Below are 16,645 nucleotides of genomic sequence, written 5' to 3' on the forward strand. Positions count from 1 at the left end.
TATTATTAGAAATATTAACCTTTGCTGGGGATACAGCTCAGTTGGTAGAGTGCTTGCCTTGCATGCACAAGGCTCTGGGTTCAATCTGAGCACCAAAAAAAAAAAAAAAAAAAAAGAAAGAAAAAAGAAATATTAATCTTTGTCTTTTATACAAATTGCAAGTATTTTCCCCAGTTTTTCATTTGTCTTTTTACATGGTTTATGGTGTCTTTCATCATTTAAAAGCTTTTTTAAAAAATTCTAAGCCTTTGCTTCTTGACCTCGATTGCAAATACAAATTTCAGAAAGTCTGCATTCCCTGTTATTTATGCAACTTTTTGAATAAACAGCATATACATCTTTTTTTTTCTGGAAATAATAACAAAAAATAGTCTTTTTTTTCCTTAAAAGCCTTGTCATTTAAGAGTTTATGTTTAGATTCTCAAAAATCTCAGAGTCCTGCTCTTAAGCGACCCCTCCCTGCACCCTAGACCCCAGGTTTCTCCCCTGAACAGGGAAAACTGGGCAAAGGTTCTTGAAGTCTCTCCCTGCATGGTTTGGGTTTTCTGCAGAGCTGGAGCTGCCCAGGCCCTTCCTGCAACTCCAAACTGGAGCCCTCCCTGGCCCTTTGATCCCTCACTGGCTTAATTCAGGATAAGTCGCTGCAATCATCCCTCAGGAGACCCATGGGCTGGATGAATCTGGGGCCTTTGTGTTGAGAAGGGTCTCCCTGGGCTAGCCATGATGGCTGCCAGACATTCAAGGTAAACCAAGGGCCTAGTAAATGCAGTAATCCTCAAATTACTGCTCCCAGAATGGAGAGGATTTGGGACTCAGGAATAAAATAACCAGCAGGGGTGAATGAATAATGAGACATGAATTCTTTGTGAGTGGAAACTAATTAAACTTTGCTTGTGTAGAGAAGAAACCCAGCTGCCTGTGCCTCGAAGACACTAGAATGAGCAGCCCTTGCCTGTAGGCTCCACCCTCCCAGCACCTGGGATTGCAGGTTGATGACTAATTAAGAACTTTAAAAAGTTTCTACAGTGGAGCCTAAGTCCCCAAATCTCAGGAACCATCAGGAGAACAACCCACAAATCCTCCTTCTGTTTACACCTCACTTAGGGCCTCTGTTGATGGCTGTCTTGGAAAAGCAGGTCTTGGGTGTCAAGGCCACCCACAGTGCAGGGGTGGACTGTCATCACTGAGAGTCTCCCACCTCCCATCTGAACAGGCATTTGTGCTTACCCGCAGAACACACAGAGCCAGGAGTCCTCTGGTGACAAGAGGCCCTTTTCTGAATCCTGGGCCCTGGCACAGCAGTTCCTGGTGGGTTTGGGGTCTGGGCTGAGGCTACCTGGGCAGAGCTGGCCACTCTGTGTCTCATGCAACACTCCCTGGGGAGTTGGCCTTAGACAGTAAACTGGGGCTATTGTCCAGTGGTGAGCAAGAGGCGTGGCACAGATAGCAAGCACCCAGAGGAGCTGGTGGGTGAATGTGAGGCTGTGATTTGTGGTACAGGGGTGGCTCCCCAAGCCAGTGCTAGGCAAAGGGTCCTCAGACTTGACAATGAAACCATGATCCATAATGGGAAACAATAAAGAGGATCCCGGCAAAATTTTAAAAATTCACTTTGTGAAAGACCCAGCTAAGATGGTGAAAAGAAAAACTACAGACCAGGAAAAAATATTCGCAAACCAAATACATAACCCAAGACTACTTCAAGTTCAACAACCTAAGACCACTACCTTAGAGCATGTAAAGAGCTTCAAGTTCAACAATTGGAAAATGGGTGAAAGGCCTTTCAGAGAAGAGGTGATGGAGATGGAAAATAAGCACATGGAAAGATGTCATCAGTATTAGACAACAGGAAATGCAAATTAAAACCCCAAGGAGACATCATCACGAACTTATCAGAATGGCTAAAATGACAAATAGTGACAACATGGAAACATGAACTCCTCACTAGCAAGGGGTGGCTGTGGTAGCCAGGGCAGTTCTGAAATCAAGACTCAAGGATCCTGTCTCCAGAGTGGACTTTGGTCTGTAAGGAAGTCCCCCTACCACCTGCAGCCTTGGTCACTTGCTGAGTCTCCACCAACCCCACCACCCAGTGTGGAGCCGGCCAGGGTCAGGCGGCCCTCCAGTCTTGTTAAGAAGACAGGCTCCCTGCTCCGCCTCTCTGGAGCAGAACAAACTGTTCCTAAAATCAAAAATATTTTTTTTTTAATTTGCAGTCTGGAAACATAGTCCAGGACTTTAAAGGAGCCACATGACTGCTTTCTTTATTCTTAGTTTCCATTCATGCTGTTTATGAAATAAGTCATGCAATTTTAAACACACAGATAAATGTTTCTAAATAATCTTTTAAACTATTTTCAATTTAATACAATAACAGTCGTTGTTATTTTCATGGTACTCAGTGAGTCAGGACCCAGGCTAAGCACTTTTTTTGTGCATTACCTAAACTGAAGTTTTACAACAACCTTGAATATTAGATTATTCCATTTTTAGAGACGGGAAATGGATTCAGAGAAGTTAGGTAATTTGTTGGAGATCACCTAGCTCTAATTGGCAGAACCAAGACCTGAATCCAGTCATAGCTTACTCCCAAGCCTCTACCCCATGCTGCCTCCCAACAGAGGGTAGAGTTGGTAGAGTCAAGTGCTCCCCACCTATATCCCCAAGTGCCAGTGTCACCAATTTTAACTCAGAGCGGGCTTATTGTTGGAACAAGCAATTAGTGTTATTCCATTGGTCAGAATTTAGTTGCACAGAACGAAGAGGCTTGGTCTCACAGTGCCTGGAAAATAGGAATCGGATAACACACAACAATGTCTCAGTTGAGTCTCCTTCCAGCAGTACTTCTTCCTTCACCTAAACTCATTCCTAAAGTCAGTGTCACCCTGATAGACTTCTCAGGATGCAGCCGATTTTTTGCCTGAGGCCCAGAATGGGAAAGGCACCTCCTGGGCCAGGCACTATGCTCCTTGCAGATATTTAGAGGACAACTTTGCAGTCCCCTTTGTCCTCTGAGTTTGTTTTTGTCCAGAGAAGCCCTTGCTCCCAGGAGGGGATAGAGGTGGGGCAGTGAGAGAAGTCTCCAGTGTGCCCTGTGCCCTATGGCGGGGGCCTGACCATGTTCCTCAGGGCCTTGAACAGAAGCCCCTCCCCTGGCTCCCACCCCACAGAAACCCTGAGCTCCAGGCTCCACTTGGCCCAGCAAAGCAGGAGGAGCTGCACCCAGCAGCCAAAGAGGACACGGGTGAGGAATAGGGACAGCTGGGCACAGGCCGTGACCTCACCAGGCACCAGCTGTGCCGCTGCCCAGAACCTGACTCCAGGCCTCCTCGCCTGCCCAGAGTATTCAAGGACCCCCAAGCAAAGGCCTCCGCAGCCCAAGCAGAGGGTCTCTGAGTTCTCTGCGGCTTCCTCTGCAGTCTTTCTCTTAGGACCTGCCAAGCCAGTCGGTTTTGTAGACAACTCACACTCTCAGAGACAGTAGGAATTTGCACTGATTTAATTAAATGATTGGTTTGTGGCGCAGCAGACATGCTTGACCAACGCCCCTCTCTGGATGGGCAGAACTGCTGCCCGGGTTCCCAAGTGAGGTCTTTCAAAGGCAGGCAGGGGCTCACCCCTGTCATGCCCGCCTACCCGCAAGGGTGTTTGCCAGAGAGGAGGATCTGCTCACAGGATGGTACATCTCATTTGGCATGTCACAAGCTGGTGTTGGGCAGCATGGAAACCAACCAAGACTTTCCAGCCGCTGCCAGAAGCTCAGGGGCTGGAGCCGGTTCTTCCTCAGGTCCTCCAGGAGGAACCCACCTTGATGACACCAAAATCGTCGTGGAAGTCACAGGACATGGATGCATCCTGGCACCTGCACTTGCCCAAGCACACCTGCCCTTTCTCTGGGTCCTGTCCCTTTCCATTTCTCCTTAGCACCTTCCTCTGAGCTCCTAGGGAGCCATGGATGGTTCCTTTGGCCCTTCTCATTGGTTCTTGGTTCTAGTGCTTCATGGTGGACTCTCCGCATGGCTATCCCTTGAAGAGGCAATGTAACAGGGTTGGGGTGAGTACTCTGCTTTTGTGTGTGACCAGTCAGCCCCAACCTACTAAGGACGGTGCTTCTTCTATCAGTGAGTCTCCATCCATCCATCCATCCATCCATCCATCCATCCATCTATCCATCCATCCATCCATCCATCCATCCATTTGTTCAGCAAATATTTATTGAGCACCTATTACGCAACCAGGCATTCTCATTCCTCTGAATATGGGCATCCTTGGGCACACATTCTGGTGAGGAATGACGGTCTGAATCTATCTTATAGCAGTGGCAGAGTGTTCTTAAAGAGAAGTCTGAGGGTACAGAAAACCCTGATAAGGTGTGTCTCCCACTAGGAAGGGAGGAATTAAGTGCACAGACCTTCCCCTAGATGGCCCAGTGACCTCTTCCTAGGGACAGAGGACAGCATGAGCCACGTAGGCCTTAGCCATCATGGAAGCTTCTCTGCGCTCCCCTGTTGCATATAGAGAAACCGAGGCAGGGAAATGTGAGACCCTTAATCAGGGGCTGGGGTTTGGGTCCAATTAGAAGCTGCTCTTGTCCCTTCCCCTTCAGTTTCCTGTTGGGCAAAGTGCCCCCCTGGGGGACAAATCCTAATGTTTCCCTGAAGGACTCTCAGGTGGGGAGGCAGGGCAGGGGCCTCACCCTGACTCAGTGTGGAGGGAAGGTTCCTTTGGGGAGGCTCATGGTTCTAGAGGCGGAGGTGCTCTCTGTTGTCCCCGCAGGTCATGTGACACATGGCCATGCCATGAGTCCCAAGTGCCTTGAGAGCACGCCTTTTGTGATGGCAAGCTCAAGGAGGATGGCTGAGCCCCCTCCCCACAGGCCAACTGACAGTGGGGGAGGACAGGGAAGGGCACATGTCTTGGCTGTGCATGTACCTGGCCACCTCTTGGTCCTGTCCACGGACTGGTTTGGGTGGAAGAGCAAGTAGGTGAAGTCGTCCTGTCTCTTCTGCCTCGACCCCATGAGAGGTGAGAAGCCACGGTTTTCCAGGGGGACCTAATGAGGCCTCCCCTCCCTTTTTTTTTTTTAAAGAGAGAGGAGAGAGAGAGAGAGAGAGAGAGAGAGAGAGAGAGAGAGAGAGAGAGAGAATTTATTTATTTAAGTTCTCGGTGGACACAACATCTTTGTATGTGGTGCTGAGGATCGAACCCGGGCCGCACGCATGCCAGGCGAGCGCGCTACTGCTTGAGCCACATCCCCAGCCCGAGGCCTCCCCTTCTTGAAATTTCCCAGGCCTGGGGGATCCTGGAGCTTCTTTTGTGTCCTGCTGGTGGCAAAGGTCCTGGAAGCTTGGTGGTGGGACGAGGCTGTGGAGCAGTGAGAGGTGCTCAGCAGACGCGGAGACTCTGAGGAGGCCTTGGCAGCCAGCTGGGACACGCTGAGGACACGCCTTGAACTGGCAGGTCTGAGAGGGCCTGGCTGACTCAATCCTGCAAGTACCAATTTAGCACCTGCCATCTGCCTGGCATTCGGGGACAGGACAGGGTAGAGTGCCAGCTTGTCCCTGCAAGGAAAGAGAAGGTGGCAATATTGAGATAGGCAGACCTGAGCCCAACACAGGCAGAGATGTTGAGAGCAAGAGTCCGTCCACCCCCATCCCAGGGCAGCCGGAGAGTCTGGGCTGCTTGGTTATAGGCAAAGAGACCAGTGTGGCCCCAGGTCCTCAGAACCTTCTCCTGCTCCAAAGATGCTCCTGCCTGGAGCAGAGGACTGTGGGAAATGACTGTGTGGGTCCTTCCACTCTGGGGAGTCTGTGATTCTAAATGACCCATAACCTCAGTTCCTCTGGGCCTCTGCCTTCCCAACCTTCCCCCCATCTACCTTGGACAAAGAGTTCTTGGAAGAATCTGGGGCTCACTCTTTGTAAGCTGAAAATAATATGAAGCAGAACTTGTATTTCAGAAGGTAGCCCTTACATAAGGTGGAACCTTTCAAAATGTTCAATCGGATCCTATTTAGGGAAATATCAAAGAGCTCCACACACAGCTGGGAAGGAGGCCACTCTGTCCTCTCCCGCCCAGCGGAATGGTCCCTGCAGCTGCCCAGGCTTCTTAGAGATGCATCCTGGAGTGAGCAAATGGCAGAGGTCATCCTCTCCTGGGTAGGCCTGCCCCTGTTCATGCCTGCCCCTCGCTGGGTCAAGTCAAGGTGCCTGCTAGGGACCTCCACTGGGCACCCCACCGTTACTGCAGGTACCACTAGCAGGACTAGGGCATCCAGGTGACATTGACTGAGGCTTCCTTCTGGGTCTTCCACACTCAGATCCCTAGCACTAACCTTGGCTCTGCAGGCTTCTTAGAAATGAATAAATGAATACATTGGAAAGTGGGAAGGAATGCTCTCCAGCTTTATTAGATATTTACCTCCTTCACGGTCCAGACTGAATTCTGTAATTCCAGAAGGAGAAGAAGAAGTGAAAAGAAAAGTGTCACCTTTCACATCTTTCCCACAGTGGCTGGTTTCAGAAGTGGGGTTTCATCCTTTTAAAAACAGAATCCATTCTGTCCTTCATGACAAAGGCCCTGGTCTCCCCTTCAGCTGCAGCCTGAGCCACCCTCTCCCTTGGCTCTGAGATCCAGAGAAGGAAGCCAACAGCAGCTCTTTGCTGCCTGGTGGGAGCAGTGGGGTGGACCCAAGGGCAGCTGTTTGGAGGGAAGGAAACTAGAAGCCCCCTCTGTCTTCTTCAGGAGGCCCTCTACCATCAATAACCCCCTCTCCAGCTTCTAGGTCCTTATCCCACTTGATAAGGCCAACACCATGCAGGGGACTCTAGAAATCAGTCGTCTTCTTAGCATATACTGACCCGTGGATTCTAGAATGGTCCCAGCACCTGGAGGGACATTTGGCTTCCCCCTGTAGACTCCCACATGGTGGTGGGTCTGTGAACAGCCTAAGCCAGGGCTTATGAGGTAGTTTCATCAAAAGTCTCAATAATTTTTATATTTTGGTCTTTTTTTTTTTTATATAAAGACACTCTAGTTCTGTGCCCTGTATATATTTCCCCAATGGTCTAATATGCTTTGGAGTATACCTAGGAAAGGTGTGGGTTTGGAACACTGACCTTGGACTTGGAAAATTAAACACACTTAGGTTCAATTATTTTCCTCTGATTTATAGAGTAAGAGATAAATAGCTCCTAGAGGATCACTCCATTCTATCCATTGTCCACTGAGTATCCTTTCATGATCAAAGAACCAAAGTTTAAATTGGATGTTTGAAGATGAAAAGAAGTCTTTCAGACAGACCAGAGGTGAGTGTTCTGGTTAAGAGTGCTGCCCATACAAAGATGCACTGGAGCCAACAGGCTTGGTTTACTGAGAACCCCACAATGCATTCAAGACTCTGAGGGACAGGGAGCCTGTGGAGTGGCAGGGGTCCAGCCGGAGTTGTAAAGGGTTAGGGTTAGGGTTAGGGTTAGGGTTTAGGGTTAGGGTTAGGGTTAGGGTTGGGGGTCATTTCTTCATCATCATCCTTATCAACATTGTCATTGATGCCATTGGGTGAGCATGAGCCACATGCCAAACAGCCATGTCATTCAACTCCCCTAACAACCCTAGAAGTAGACATTGTTCTTTCCAGTTTAAGGATAAAGAAATGAGATTTTGGGATATTCGTAAATTTGCCCAAGGCCAATTGGTAAGTAAGTTAAGATGGGATTTCAACCTGGCTCTTGTGAGCTGAATGGTGGTCCTCTCTGTCATAGCATCTCTCAGACACTAATGCATCATGCCATGTATCTGATGCATTTTGCTACTGGGACATGACCATAATAAACAGAAATGCTGGAGCAAACAGCAGTGGAAGGGACTTAGGTCTTCCAGGCTAGACCATACCCATTGGCACTGGCCCTGATTAGCACCTCCAAATGGCTCAGAGCTACCTCTTTTGAGAAGCCACTCTGAAAGGACAGAGCAATTCCTAGACTGGAGGTGGGGTGGGGTGGGATGGAGGAGGATCTGCCTCAGCCTAAGTCAGAAGTTCCCTCCAATGCCATGAGGATGTGCTGCACCTGACTTGGGGCCACTGAGTCCTCCCCCACCCTACTCCCATCCCTGGCCTGACTTCTGGTAAGCAAGGCAGCCTGACCAGGAGAGCTGCGGCTAAGGGCTTCGGCTGCAGGTCAGGTGGTTAGACTAAGTAAGAGATGCCAGCCACTTTCTCTACCTGGGCTGTTCCTTGAGTCAATTGGGATTAACTGCCACCCTTCCTGCTGTACAGGAACCTTGAGAAGCCTCCGTGGGATGATGCAGGTGAGAGGGGCTTTGTACCCTGCAAGACATGCTTGCGCTCCAGCCTGGTGTGTACCAGTGCTTTCCTTGAGTATTCACTGGAGGGACAAACAGGGAGGGGGCTGCCAGGCTCTCCATCAGCACATCATGGATATTTCCTGTGGGGCGCCGACTCCTGGGCACATCTCTCTGGGAGGGTTACAAAGGGATCTATGACATTCCCTCATCAAAGCATTCTGGGTGCAGTGGAATAAGACAGGAACTAGGACACATCAGTACCAAATGAAAACAGCAGACATTAGAGGGGTGAGGAGGAGGCAAGCGTGGAGACAGCTCTGGGGCCAGCTGTGGAAGAGGGGGGGACCTACTGCGCAGCTCCAGGAGGGTTCTCGTGGGGGGATGTGGCTGTGGCAATGGCAGTGGTGGTGCTAAGGTAGGATGTAGGTGTTCTGGGCTCCCAGCCCTGGTCCCTGAAGCTCTGTGTATGTGGTGTGAAGCCAGAAGTGGGTGACACAGCCTGGGCAAGCTCGCGAAGCTCAGAGACTCTGGGGCCAGGAACTTCAGCAGACGCCTAATACTGGGACTTGGCTACCGACACTGCAGCTGTACAAGTCCTTGTGTCCTGCTCTGGTTCTGGGTTGGGTCCTGAGCAGGAGCTGTCACCGGCTTCCAGGATTCATATGGCCAGGGAGAGCTGAGGTCAGCAACTGCCCTATTCAGTTTCTGGTAATTTTAGCCTTCCAGGGAGGAGGCCAGCAGCTCTTTATCTGAGGCCATTGTTTTTTTGTTTAAACTAGTCCCCAGAGAGGCCCCCTGCTGGGACTGGAAAGCTAGTGGAGGTGGGAGGGCTCAGAAGAGGACTCCACCAGGAAGGAGCAGCCCTGGCTCCAATTGCCAGGAGGACAATTGCATCCCCAGAAGGCCCAGGAGGTCACTTTCAGACTGGGAAGTGGCAGGGGATGGATCAGGGGAACAGAGAGCATCGGAAACACGGCCAAAGTCAGCAGCACGGGTCCAGCTGGAATCAATTGTTAGCTGTCTACTTGGGGACTTTCCACAGGATAAAGCAAATGTTCCCCATATAGGACAGGAGGCCAGCGGCCCTTCAGATATGGAAGCCTTCTGTTTCCCTGCTGTCCTGCCAGCCTCACTGTGTGACCCGGGATGGGTCTGAGGCACCAGCTCTGGGATGCTGCTTCCCTGAGACTTCAGGGCATCCCAGGCTGAGGACAGAACAGGGTCCAGGCTGAGGACACAGCAGAAGTGGCTCCCAGGGGCTGTGTTCGCCAGCACCAGGTCACACGCAGGGCGCTGTCCTCAGGGAGATCCATGTTCTGACCTAGCAGGCCTGGGCTGCTGTCAGTAACCCATGACTGACATGTCAGTTCAAAGTTCCCGGCTCTGTTTATCTCCTGGTTCTGGCAACACAGGGCTCTTTTTGGAGGAATCAGGGCAGCCAGAGGCAGGAAACTCTCCACAGGGCACAACCAGGCTCTGTCACCAGCTGATCTGAAGGCTAGGCTGTTTGAATACCCAAATTCTGGCTGAGATGGCAAGTTACGGCCAAGAGCCCCGTTACAGTGAGTAAGGACAGAACGGAGTTTGAATCCAGATCTGTCTGGCTCCAGGATCCATTCTTCTTTCCTGGAAGAAACATGGGCCACTCACATAAGATGACCATGTCACCCACGGCTCCCCGATGTTCCTCAAGCCCATTGCCTAGACACTCAGGATATCGCTAAACAAAGCTTAGAGGTTTCATGTGAAGTTTGTTTCATGACAAGGCAGAATGATGTCTGGTCTTCAGAGCCAGAGAAACCCAACTCTGTTCCTGCTTGCTGTGTGACCTTGGCAGTCACCTAACCTTCCCAAGTCTGGTTTCCTCATTTGTTAAAATAATAACAACAACAACAACAATAATAATAACTACTCCTACAATTGCTTTGAGAATCATATGTTTATAAAATAATTGAAAACAATCTCTGGAGCTTGGTAAATTTTCCTAAAACTTAGCTGTTACTTTAATAATTTCTCTTCCTCCTCTGCTACCAGGGATAGTGTAGCCTGACTGATGCATGTGTGTGTGTGTGTGTGTGTGTGTGTGTGTTGCTCAACACATTTGAACCGTGTCGGCATCTTGCGGTGATTCAGCCTGTCTGCTGAATGGGAACAAGTCCCTGGCCTGTTTCATGTGGTCTCTTTGAAGGATAATAGTAAATATGCTCAGAAAAACCTCTGCTAAATGTCAAATCCTCATTCAAGAAGCACAAGGTTCCTTCCAGACTGCACAGCAAGCTGGGGACCGAGAAAGTAAGAGATCTTAAAGGGAGGAGTGTTTTGAAAATTTTACAGAAAAAAAAGACCCAATAAAAAAGAGACTTGAAACCTGACTTCTGGTCCTCAGCAAAGGCCACTCCTAGAAGGTGAGAAGTGATTGGCTGGGACTCATCCAACCTGAGAGAATGGAGAACTCTGAGATATTGAGGCCAAAACCCAAGATTGGTGTCATAACCCCGGGCACCCCCATGGAACATGACAAAGGGACTTCAGGACAAATGTTCAGGCCCCTGGGTTTGGTCTGAAGACTCCAGAGGGGAGCAGGCCTGGGCAGGTGGTGGGGCACAGGATGAAGAGGGAGGACACCTTTAATACAAAGAGTGTTGGGGACATGAGACTTTTCCTAGGATGGTGGCTCAGGGGTAGAGGTGACTTTGCACACCTGCCCCCTACCCAGCCTCAGTGCAGCCTCAGGTTTCTGGAATTGGCTCACGTGACCTAGGAAACAAAGCTCGGGCCATTTTGTATTCTCATTTTCTTTCTTTTATTCATTTTATTTATTTTTGCATCATATTAAGTCATGCCCCCATTTTCTGTGTCACTGACAAAATATTAAGAGTTGACATGCTTTCACCAGGTACTTTCCATGGACCTCTCAGGCTCGGGAGGCTGAGGCAGGAGGATGGTGAGTTCAAAGCCAGCCTGAGCAAAAGTGAGGCGCTAAGCAACTCGGTGAGACCCTGTGTCTAAATAAAATACAAAATAGGGCTGGTGATGTGGTTCAGCGGTCAAGTGTTCCTGAGTTCAATCCATGGAAAAAAGGGTTAATGTGCTTTCATGTTGATCTTGTAGCAGGCATGGTAAGTACTTTAAGCCTAACAAGGACTCTGTGGGTACCTTATCATCCCATTTCCTAGCTAAGGAAAGTGCGCTGTGGGGAACTAGGAGGATGCTCAGCCAGGCTGCTCAGCTAGGGGGCAGGAGGACCTGCTCCAAATGGGCCCTCAGTTTCCATATTGTGCCTTTGCTCTAGGCCACCCTGTGGGGCGTTTACCCCATGTCAGACATGTTCTGAGCAATGAACAGATGGAATCTTCCTAACAACCACGTGCAGAGGTACCATGATTGTCATCCACACTGTACCCATGGGGAAACTGGGGCACTGGAGAGTTTGATATCTACCCATGGTCCCTCTGCTAGAAGGGATCAGCAAGCCCCTGTGTATTTGACCATGGCTCAGGCTCCCTGCAAGGGGGCTGCCTTTTCTGTATTGCCCACTGGTCTCTTGTTACCCAGGGTTCCATGGCATCAATGTCACCATGGGCTTTGCCACCTTCTGCTGTGGCATCTGGCCTGCTCATGCTCCCAGAGGAGAGCCCCATGTGATTCCTGGGTAGCTTCCTAGAATGGACCTTGGAGACTTTTCTGGGTGGGTGCAGGCTTCTCCTTCTCCCTTCTCCCAGGCCCTGGGTGCAGAAGGTAACACCAGTGGCCAGCAGAAAACTGAGCAGGGGGGCTGGAGATGTGGCTCAGTGGTAGCGCGCTCGCCCGGCATGCGTGCGGCCCGGGTTCAATCCTCAGCACCACATACCAACAAAGATGTTGTGTCCGCCGAGAACTAAAAAATAAAATATTAAAATTCTCTCTCTCTCTCTCCCTCTCTCTTTAAAAAAAAAAAGGTTTTTTTTTTTTTTTTTTTTTTTAAAAAAAGAAAACTGAGCAGGGTCATGATCCTGTGAAAACAAATGCCTGATCCATTATTAAAGGACAGTTTGTCCTCACCCAGACTTTCAAGCTCCCTGGAGAGGAGACCTTGAGGAAGGCTGTGGCCCCTCCTTGCTCTACTGGAATGGCTAAGGCCATGGCTGAGGATCACTGTGCCTCCATTCCTGCCTCCATTCTATAAACCAGGACCAGTGCACTTCATGCCAACCCCTGGCCCCCTAACCCAGCACTGCACTGAGTCTAGGACTCAGATTGTGACCCTGGCCTTTCCTGGGAGACTCATGGGCTGGGCAGGTTGAGCTGAGACCTTCCCAAAGCCACACAATGCCTTCATCTGTTGGACCTGAGTCCTCAGGACCCAGTCTCACTGGGTAATAATTCTGAGGTCAAGGTGAGTTGGGGTGCTGCCTGGGTTCTGCCAAGGTGCGTGTCTGGATCTTATATTTTCCATTACAAAAGGAGAAGACCATTAAAAAAAATCAAGATTTGGTGATATTCTTCCAAAGCGTGTTCTATGAAATAAGGAATTGTTTGAACCAGGGGTTCTGTAGTCAGATAAGTCTGAGAAACGCTCCATACTCTATCCACTCTCTCTCCTAGAGAGTCACGCTGCATGTCAGCGTGTGTGCTCAGAGGTTCCACTCTGAAGGCAAATTCAAGCCTGACTTGACTGAGCGTCTCCATGTTTCATGTGACTGTAGAATGTGTTTGGAAAAGCAGTGCCTACGATGCCCCCTGCAGAAGGTATGTGCAGATAGACTGGCTTCTTCTTGCCATGGACCCGTCACTTGGAACCAGGCCTCAAATGAAGTCACTGTGTTCCCCTTGGGGGGTCCCTCCCCTTCCTGCCAGCCCCCTGCACTGTGATCTGTCTAAACCTCCAAACACAAAGCAGATCCCTGATGGATCCCACCCTCTCTGGTGGGGTGATCCTGTGCGTGGGGAGGTGAAGGAGGCAGCTCTGGCCTCCAGCAGCTGGAGGTCTGGTGGAGGCCTGAGACACCCACACTTGGCAGAAGAGCCAGGAGGGAGACGTGGCATTTCCTTCCAGGCATCAGGGAAGGCTTTCTTGGAGGAGGTGGCCTGGGAGTTGGGCCTCGATGACCTGATGGAATTGGCTGGGGTCAGGGCGGGATATGGGGTGTCCCAGGCAGGCAGTCTGAGGACTCTGTGGGGTTGGGGTGGAGCATTCTGACTGGAGTCTGAACTACACCCTCCACTTTGCAAAGTGAAAGCCTTCCAGGTGGCGGCTCAGCCTCCTCAAGCGACATGGAGACCAGGGAACCTGGGTGCTGTCACTTTTCACTTGATTGTCCCCAAGTGGCTCACTGCAGTGTTCCTAGCAGTCACATGAACTATTATCCATTAGAGAGTCCTGAGCATAGTTTCCTGTCTCCTTCCAGCCAATGATATTCCAGGGCTTCTTAGGAAGCAGAACCCATCCTGCTCCTGACTTAGCTGTTGATAGCGAAGTAGGGAAGTGGCAAATTTTAGGTATTCAGGCCTTGTGTGTCATTTTTCAAACAACAAACATGTATGGAGTACCTACTTGGTACTAGGTACTGAACTAGGTGCTGAGATTCTGAGTGGTATCAAACATGTCCTCAGAGAAGCTCTCTGGCCAAAGAGCAAGGATACTTGCAGCTGTCATGAGCAGGATGCTTGTCTGCAAAGCCTTGGTAGAAAGCAGAGTGGTTTTCAGTGTTGCCACTGTTTCACGACAGCACCACGGAGCTCCTGGAAAAGGTCTCTAGAGCAGCTAGGCCCCAGGACAGCTCTTGGGAGAAGATAAATGTACAAGATAGGAGTGGTACTGCAGAAGAACAGTCAGTGCAAAGGCACTGTGGTACCAAGCGCTGGTACCAAGCCCTGGCTACCAGCACTGGGAGTTGCCATCGGAAGCTGAACAGGCCAGATCCTGAAGGGCCACTTTAGCTATCTCAAGGAGCCTTAACTTTATATCAAGGGCTTTTAGCAGAGAGAAGACTTGATAAAGTATGTGGCACTAGCAAACTCTCCTTGAGGGTGGAGTGTGGGAGGCAGAAGAGTAGTTGCCAGAAAAAAAAAAAAGCAGCAGTTTCTGGACCTGACCCAGGCCCAGCTCTGCTGGAGGCCATTTGGCTCCCAGGGGCAGCCAGACCCTGGGTTTGGGGGAGACCTCTGAGGCAGGTCAGCAGCCAGCTGTGCTGTGGAAATCCTGGTCAGCCCCACTCCTGGACAGTCACCGGCCTCCCCCCAGCTAGCATCTGCGGGGCATTGAGGACAGAGAGGACACGGTTCCTGTGATATGGCGCCAACAATAGGCACGGGAGCCGTCAGGGCGTCTCCGAGGGGCTCCAGGACGGTCCCTCAGAGTCTTGGAGCAATGAATTGTTTCTTATCTCACCGGTGAGGGGTCCACGTGGCCACCCCCGCCCCTGTCCACATTGTATGTCGCTCTGTGTTATGAACAGGAAAAGAGCAGAAAATAGAACTGTTTTCAGGACAGAGACCAACGGAGAGTTTTCCTTTTATTTCTGAGTGGGGGACAGGGAGAGGCATGTGCCCTTCCTCTGGGGCTGCGGAGGAGGTGGCGGTCAGCCTCAGCAGTGGGCTGTGGCGAGGCCCAACCTGGGGAGTGGCTGGCGCCCACCTGGGGGATCTGAGGGCCAAAAAAAGCCAGAGCCCAGGATCTGCCCCCGTGGTGCCTATCCCAGGTCGTCCTTCCTTGGTAAGAAGGCCTCCCTCTGTCCTGCTGAACTAGGCTTCTCCAAAAACCTTCACCATGGCTGATTTTAGGACTGTCACCAAAAGAGTCTCTGCAAAAGAGGTCAATGTAGATAAACTTCCTATTTTCGAGTCACCCTGTTTTATTTGGCCACTGGCTGGGAAGATACCAGCCCTCCAGGTTCTGGACACCCCCTCACTAGTTTCTCACAAACATGTATCCAGTATAGTACTTTGTAGAAATGTGCAAACAAGGCCTCTGGCCTTGAGCTGGGCTTCACAGAGAGGTCTACATTTTTAAGATAAGTTACAATTGGGCTCCATGGTAACAGCCGGCAGCGGGAGGAAAGAGGGGAGAAGCAGCTCCCCCCTTCTCAGGTGGTCCTTGAAGGGTTAACTTGCCCAGAACAGTGAAAGCAAAAGCTGCTTTATGTGAACTTCTGCAGACTGTGAACTTCTGAGCCCCTCCCCTTACATGCTGGGTATAAAACTCTGAAACTCCCTGAACTCGGGGTTCAGGGGATTGATTGATGACAGCAAAAGCTGTGCCCCCTGAACCTGACTGCAGCCAGATAAAACTGTTTCCTGCTGTCTTAGGTGCCTGGCCTCTTTGTCCCTACAACACTACCTCTCCAGAATAAAGAAAAGTGACGCCAGCAGCCCTTGCCAGACAGGTGAGAGCAAACATCTGAGGCCTTCGGAATCCTGAAGGGGCAGACACAGGAGAAGGGCAGAGAGGGACTGGGACATGCTAGCGGGATGCCTGGTGGTTTAGAGAGTCTCTGTCCCCACTGCTGCCTTCCTCTGGGAGACTGAGCTAATGGCAACGTCATTTCTCACCTATAAATGGAGGCTTCCTCCTGCAACACATTCCCTAGGAAAAAGCTTGACACAGCTTCTCCAGCTCACCACACCCAAATGAAACGCACAACAGTGTTCTCAAAGCACTCCTGGGCTGGGAGGGCAGGTGAGATCCAGGAGGGCGGTGTCCTGGCTGGTGTGCCCTGTCCAGGGCTTGCTTCCAGAAACTGCAGGCAGCAATCACACACTGGGCTCCTATCTGCAGAGGAGGGTCCCAGGGAAGTGGGAGAGAGGTTGATGGGCCTGGAGGACTGTCAAGCGTCGGGAAATCTCCATGCCACTCAGCTGTGAGTTCTTCCCCATCCCCCATGTCCGAGTTTTAATCTCTTCATTTGTAAGAGGGGGATAGCAAGGCTGGCCCCTTGTGACAGAGGCAGGAGAGAAATAAATGAGAGGATCGAGGGCCATGTTTACATTGTTCATTGCTCCATCCCCGGTGCATACTTGGCCTACGATAAATGTTTGTTGAACAAATCATGCAAGGGAAGTACACAGATCAGAGAGCGGCGCAGAATTGAAACTAAGCAGTAGCTGCTACGGTGCAGCCCTGCCGCCAGCCCCCAGCTCTGTGTCCTGGCCCCTGTGACTGTTACCGAGCCCTTCCACACACTCAGGGGCATCTGAGCCTCACGCCAGCCCTGTTCAGATGCCTCACGCCAGCCCTGTTCCTTCCAATTCAGCTTCACCAGAGAGGGATGTCCACGCCCCAGTTTCCACGCCCCGTCCTCTGTGGCTGCCAGAGGCCTCCATTGTCTACCTCCCAGACACAGAGGCGGACAGTGAGGGCTGG

This window comes from Urocitellus parryii, chromosome 12 (genome assembly GCF_045843805.1).
Source record: "Urocitellus parryii isolate mUroPar1 chromosome 12, mUroPar1.hap1, whole genome shotgun sequence".
Lineage (NCBI taxonomy): Eukaryota > Metazoa > Chordata > Mammalia > Rodentia > Sciuridae > Urocitellus > Urocitellus parryii.